Source organism: Budorcas taxicolor, chromosome X (genome assembly GCF_023091745.1).
Source record: "Budorcas taxicolor isolate Tak-1 chromosome X, Takin1.1, whole genome shotgun sequence".
Lineage (NCBI taxonomy): Eukaryota > Metazoa > Chordata > Mammalia > Artiodactyla > Bovidae > Budorcas > Budorcas taxicolor.
In genome coordinates, this window is record NC_068935.1 from 37,795,835 (window position 1) to 37,803,624 (window position 7,790).

Consider the following 7,790-nt stretch of genomic DNA (forward strand, 5'->3'; position numbering starts at 1 on the left):
CAGAATGGCCATCATGAAAAAATCTACAAACAATAAATGCTGGAGAGGGTGTGGAGAAAAAGGAATCCTCCTGCACTGTTGGTGAGAATATAAACTGATGCAGCCATTAACGGATACAGTATGAAGATTCCTTAAAAAACTGGGGATAAATTTACTGTATGTCCCAGCAATCCCACTACTGGGTATATACACTAAGAAAACCACAACTCTAAAAGACACATGTACCCCAGTGTTCACTGCAGCACTGTTTACAATATCCAGGACATGAAAGCAACCTATATGTCCATAGATAGATGAATGGATAAAGAAGTTGTGGTACATTTATACAATGGAATATTACTCTGCCATAAAAAGGAAGAAATCTGAGTCAGCTGTAGTGACGTGGATGAACCTAGAGCCTCTTTTACAGAGTGAAGTCAGTCACAAAGGAAAAATAAGTATCATATATTAATGCATATATATGGAATCTAGTCCTGGAAAACAGTACTGATGAACCTAGTAGAGAATGGACTTGTGGACACGGTGAGGGAAGGTGATGGTGGGAGGAACTGAAAAAGCAGCATTGACATATAGACACTGTCATGTATAAAAGAGTTAGTGAAAAGTTGCTAAATAACACAAAGAGCCCACCCTGGCTCTCTGTGATGATCTACAGTGGTGGGATGGGGGGAGAAAAGGGAGGTTTGGAAGGGAAGGGATATATATGTATATATATGTATAAATTAGGACTGATTCGTGGTGTACATACGCAGAAACCAACACAAAATTGTAAAGCAATTTTCCACCAATTAAAAAAATAAATAAAACAAATACTTTTTTTAAGATATGCAAATGATGTGCAAGGCTGACCTCTTCAAACAGAACAAAGAGACAATTCTTGTTTGTGCATTTGGTCATCAAATTCAAAAATGGCAAAAGGACAAAAATGAGTCAAGTATTAAGGCCACTACAGCCTGATACAAAGCCAGGGTCAGGCTACACAATCCCCATGGTCATAAAAGTCACAAGCATAAAGAATTTCCCAAGAGCCTGGGATGGGGAAAAGAGAGGAAGATAAGGAAGCAGACAGGAGATGGGAAGAAAGAGAGGGTGAGATGTATGGAGAGAGTAACAAGGAAGCAAACAGAAGAGGAACCTAACAGAAAGGGAGAAGAGCACTTCAGATGGCTCAGGCAAAGTGAAGTAATTGCCAACTGAAGGGCCAGACAGCAAAGCAGCATAGGAATTCAAAAGGACAGATCAACCTCCATCAAGCGCCCTGCCATATAATCTGCCATCTAAAACAGGAGAATTTGAGGGATGAAAAGAGGATCCCCTTAATAATTATGCCATAACTACAGGTACATATTGGGTTTATCTGGGGCAGACTGGGATGCATGGTCAATCTTCCTGTAAGCTCCTCTCTGATCAGGGTCCTACCTGCCTGTCTCCTTATCCTACTCTGTGAAGCAGAAGCCAGCTCTCCTAAGAGCAACAGCCAACTTCTTTCCCACAGAGGAGCTCCTGCCCATGCTGCACTCATGATCCCTAATTGATTATTTCAACATCCCAGGCCCACTGCTAAAGTAAAAACACCAGACCTCACCACCACCACCACATTTTCATCCACAGAATTTAGTGGAGCCCTGATTGGCCAGTCACATACAGTCCCTATACTCTGAACACTACCTCTGGGAAAGGAGTGAACCAACAGACTCATTTTCCTTAGGAAACTGTACACAAGATGGAGAGGCTCTATACAGTCAGTAAAAACAAGACCGGGAGTTGACTGTGGCTCCAATCATGAACCCCTTATTGCCAAATTCAGACTTAAATTGAAAAAAGTAGGGAAAACCACTAGACCATTCAGGTAAGACCTAAATCAAATTCCTTATGATTATACGGTGGAAGTGAGAAATAGATCTAAGGGACTAGATCTGATAGACAGAGTGCCTGATGAACTATGGAATGAGGTTCGTGACATTGTACAGGAGTCAGGGATCAAGACCATCCCCTTGGAAAAGAAATGCAAAAAGCAAAATGGCTGTCTGAGGAGGCCTTACAAATAGCTGTGAAAAGAAGACAGGCGAAGAGCAAAGGAGAAAAGGAAAGATATCAGCATCTGAATGCAGAGCTCCAAAGAATAGCAAGAAGAGAAGAAAGCCTTCCTCAGCAATCAATGCAAAGAAATAGAGGAAAACAACAGAATGGGAAAGACTAGAGATCGCTTAAAAAAAAAAAAAATTAGAGATACCAAGGGAACATTTCATGCGAAGATGGGCTCAATAAAGGACAGAAATGGTATGGACCTAACAGAAGCAGAGACATTAAGAAGAGGTGGCAAGAATACACAGAAAAACTGTACAAAAAAGATCTTCACAACCAAGATAATCATGATGGTGTGACCACTCATCTAGAGCCAGACATCCTGGAACGTGAAATCAAGTGGGCCTTAGAAAGCATCACTACAAACAAAGCTAGTGGAGGTGATGGAATTCCAGCTGAGCTATTTCAAATCCTGAAAGATGATGCTGTGAAAGTACTACACTCAATATGCCGGCAAATTTGGAAAACTCAACAGTGGCCACAGGACTGGAAAAGGTCAGTTTTCATTCCATTCCCAAATAAAGGCAATGCCAAAGAATGCTCAAACTGCCACACAATTGCACTCATCTCACATGCTAGTAAAGTAATGCTCAAAACTCTCCAAGCCAGGCTCCAGCAATACGTGAACTGTGAACTTCCTGATGTTCAAGCAGGTTTTAGAAAAGGCAGAAGAACCAGAGATCAAATGGCCAACATCCGCTGGATCATGGAAAAAGCAAGAGAGTTCTAGAAAAACAACTATTTCTGCCTTATTGACTATGCCAAAGCCTTTGACTGTGTAGACCACAATAAACTGTGGAAAATTCTGAGAGAGATGGGAATACCAGACCATCTGACCTACCTCTTGAGAACCTATATGCAGGTCAGGAAGCAACAGTTAGAACTGGACATGGAACAACAGACTGGTTCCAAATAGGAAAAGGAGTACATCAACACTGTATATTGTCACCCTGCTTATTTAACTTATATGCAGAGTACATCATGAGAAACGCTGGACTGGAAGAAGCACAAGCTGGAATCACGATTGCCGGGAGAAATAGCAATAACCTCAGATATGCAGATGACACCACCCTTATGGCAGAAAGTGAAGAGGAACTAAAAAGCCTCTTGATGAAAGTGAAAGAGGAGAGTGAAAAAGTTGGCTTAAAGCTCAACATTCAGAAAACGAAGATCATGGCATCTGGTCCCATCACTTCATGGCAAATAGATGGGGAAACAGTGGAAACAGTGTCAAACTTTATTTTTTGGGGCTCCAAAATCACTGTAGATGGTGATTTCAGCCATGAAATTAAAAGACGCTTGCTCCTTGGAAGGAAAGTTATGACCAACCTAGATAACATATTGAAAAGCAGAGACATTACTTTGCCAACAAAGGTCCATCTAGTCAAGGCTATGGTTTTTCCAGTGGTCATGTATGGATGTGAGAGTTGGACTGTGAAGATGGTTGAGTGCCGAAGAACTGACGCTTCTGAACTGTGGTGTTGGAGAAGACTCTTGAGAGTCCCTTGGACTGCAAGGAGATCCAACCAGTCCATTCTGAAGGAGATCAGCCCTGGGATTTCTTTGGAAGGAATGATGTTAAAGCTGAAGCTCCAGTACTTTGGCCACCCCATGCGAACAGTTGACTCATTGGAAAAGACTCTGATGCTGGGAGGGATTGGGGGCAGGAGGAGAAGGGGACGACAGAGGAGATGGCTGGATGGCATCACCGACTCGATAGACATGAGTTTGGGTGAACTCCGGGAGTTGGTGATGGACAAGGAGGACTGGCGTGCTTCAATTCATGGGGTCGCAAAGAGTCGGACACGACTGAGCAACTGAACTGATCAGTTTTGTTTGGTCAAATTTTATTTATAACAAGATCTCTGATTTACTATCTATATATTGAAGAGGAAATGTAAAACTACTGTTCCATCTAGTGGGTAAACTCCAGAGTCCAGGAACAGATACTAGAGACAACCTCTCTCCTGATGCTTAGAAGGACTGTGGAACCCAGTCTCTAGTGACTGTCATTTCCTTTCTTGTCATAGCTCTTTGCTTAGCCCTCCCAAAGTGATTTTCATCTCCTGCATTTATTTCCCTAACACTCCAATATAGGTTGTTCTGGCCTGTTGCTTAGACTAAAGTGTACCAACTATCTTTCTGCTTAGTCTTGATTATCGAGGCTCTGCTATTTCCCTTTTTCTGGCTTCCGAGCACTACGTTCTGTGGCAAGTTCATGTGACTGAAGCTTTTTTTCCTTAGGAGTTCTTTTCCAAGAGACTCTGAGGTCCTTTATAAGAACTGACTCTTGGCAAATGTGCCTCACAGTCCTTCCAGATGTGCCCAGAGATGCCCAATTAGTAGAGTAATACCAGCTTAGACTTCAACTGGGACTATTCACTACACTTACAATAACTCTATGTCTGATAAAGATCAAGGGTTATCTCTTTTTACAGTTAACTGAGACTGAGAGGGCAAGACTTACCCAAAGGCACACTGTTGAGAAAGTAGAGAAGCAGAACTGCATCCTAAGGGTAATCTGTACTCACCAACAGGAAAACCCACCAAAAAAACCCAGTAAATTTTGTAAAATAAACATAATAACAAAAATCACTAAACCAATTGTATGCAGATAATTTAGATATTTAACATCTTTGTATCTTCACTTTGACCCCAGGGTCTAATCATTAGTAGATATTTACTACATACCTGTCAACTGTCTCATGGGTATGCTGACTGCAGCAGGGCCTTATCTCATGTTAACATTTCACAACAGACACTGTAGGGGATGTCAAATATCTTCCTTTAGTTTCAAACAGCTCATACTGAGTGCCAGAGATACATTTCATAATTGAAAATGAACCCAGAAGTGGAGCCTCTAAAAGGGTCCATAAGAAACATACCAGGGCTTGAGACCTTCCAAATATAGAAGGGAAGCCATGCACATATTCATCCCCCAAATAGCCTCACAGCCCAGAGCTAGCAAAAACTGTTAAGATACTCTAGGATAGTGTGCAGCAATTACACTATCAGTCTTTTGTTAAGACTATTAAAGCACCACCTTCTCAAAAAAATAAAAAACATTGGAAATCCAAGTCTCTGCCAGCTTGTGCCCATGGAAACCATTCTGCCTGCAGAAATTGTCCCACCAGGGAACAAGATAGCACAGCTTCAAGGTGCTTCTCCAAGCAAAGTGTGAGGTCGAAATGACTTATCTAGCCCTACAATTCACTAGTGGCCCATAATTTGACCATTTTCTTCCCACAATCACTCCCTTATCCCCTAGGAAAGGAAAAAAAATTAAACTTTTGACGCCCCTCCCCCAAAGCAAGGGAAACGATGAGTCGGTCTATCTGAACAAAAAATAAGTGATTGACTGGCTGACTTGTCCTGCGATAGTGGCAGAGGGGAAGGATTTATTGCTCGTCTCAGGCATCCTTCAATCTGACCTGCAAAGTGAGCAGATGTAAAGTAACCTTAGCTTGGTGCTGATGGTTTTTTGGCTCAACTCCAAAGCCACTTCCATTATTTGCATTTTATAAACAGGACACACACCTGTCTTTGCCATACCAAGGTCACTCAATATCGAGACCATTAAATCCTCTCTCAAATAAAGCCCCATTAGCAGGACTAATTAAACAATGCCTAAATACACTAAGCAGTGCTTTTGCTTTAGAAATGTTTCTTCACTATTCTGGCAATCCTTAGCAGAAAGCTCAGAGAAGGCAATGGCACCCCACTCCAGTATTCTTGCTTGGAAAATCCCATGGATAGAGGAGCCGGTGGGCTGCAGTACATGGGATCACGAAGCCAGACATGACTGAGCAACTTCACTTTCACTTTTCACTCTCATGCATTGGAGAAGGAAATGGCAACCCACTCCAGTGTTCTTGCCTGGAGAATCCCAGGGACAGAAGAGCCTGGTAGGCTGCCATCTCTGGGGTCGCACAGAGTCGGACATGACTGAAGCAACTTAGCAGCAGCAGGAGCAGCAGCAAGCTAGTTGTCAATGAAGAAGAGTGTTTGCATCATTAGGTTAAAACCCTTCCTTCTCCTCCTTCAACACCCCCGTCACTTACACACACACACCACTACCACCATAAACTTAGGTCTAGACAAGTCTGGGAAAGACTTAGACTTTAAGATCTAGAGTTTGGTTTACTGTAGCAGTTAGCATTTCAGCCTATAAAATGCTTTTCTCTCATTTTCTAGCACTCCCTCTGAGCTGAAATGAGCTGCCATTCCATAATTCCACAGGCTGTGTCATTATGCATGGCACACAGTACTTTAGGGAAAAGGTGAAATGTAAACAGTTCCATCCGAGCACACATTATCAAACAGAACCTGCAGTATGGGCAGGTGGTGGACAACCTTGGACAGGACATCAGTGTTTAAGGTGGAAACTCCTCCCACAATACATGGCAAGGAAGGAGGAAGAAGACAAAGAATTATACCCAAAATCTCATAAAGCCAAGGCAGATTAAATTCTTACTGCTGGTGTCACCCTGTTTGTGTCAGATTTTGACAAGATAAAAGTAATTCCCTTCAAACAAAATTTTGAAATACAGGAAGGAGGCTCCTCTATCTACCTGACACCAATACAAGTAGGACTAGACCATCCTCATGTTGTGACATGATGCTCTTAATTTTTATGGCTATAGTCCAGTCAGATTGATCTCAACATATATTGCCTGCAATGGAGAGTAGCAACATTTCATTTTATTGCTCAGGAATTTTTAATGAGTTCAGATAAAATGAGAGTAACAGGACAAAAAATAAAAACAATGTCAGCCACCAACTCTCTACTACCCTACTTCCCAGGCAATTTTAACCCTTCACTATTTTATTAAAGTCACAATCAGCCAGATAATGCTCAATAAATAACATTCATTCCTACCTCTGTGCCTTTATTCATTCTGGTTCACACGTCTTCTTTTCTAAAGTCTATCTTGCTGCTATATTTAGCCTGTCTCACCCTCTCCGTGAAGTCTTCCTTTCCCAAACTTCTGGGGTAGTGGTTTTCAAACCCTAGCATACCTCAGAATCCCCTGTAGGGCTTGTTAAAACTAAGATTCCTGAGCCTCACCTGCAGAGTTTGAGTCAGAAAGTTTGAGGCCTGAAAATTTGCATTTCTATCAAGTTCCCTGGAATGGTGCTGATGCTGCTAGTGGTTTAGTATATCTAGCACTGGACTATGTATTTTATATATTGTCATTTATTGTTCTTCAATTGATTTATGAACATATTAGATAAGATTTTATGCTGGAATAAACAGAAAACCCAATGCAAACTGGCTTAAACAAAAAGTGGATTTATTTTCTCACTTAATTGGATCATCCAGATATTGGTTGACCCAATACTTCAATGATGTTTCAAGGACTCAATTTCCTTACATCTTTCTGCTCTGACATCCTCAGTGTCAGCTTTATCCAAAAACTGGTTCTTCTCTTGGCAATCATACAGTTGCCAGCCATGATTAAGACTATATATTTCTTATTAATCTCCAGAGGGACACAGACATCTTAGCAGCATTCCAAACAAGAGAAGTAAAACTCACCCTGATTAGGTAACCTGAAACACATAGTCTATGAAGGATAGGGGTGGATATAACAAGGAAAATTTGAGTATTGTTAGGAAAAGAATGTATCCTGTAAAGGCACCCAGCAAACGTCTACTACACAACTCAGCCAGAGTATAAAATCAGCTAGGGCATTAATGACATT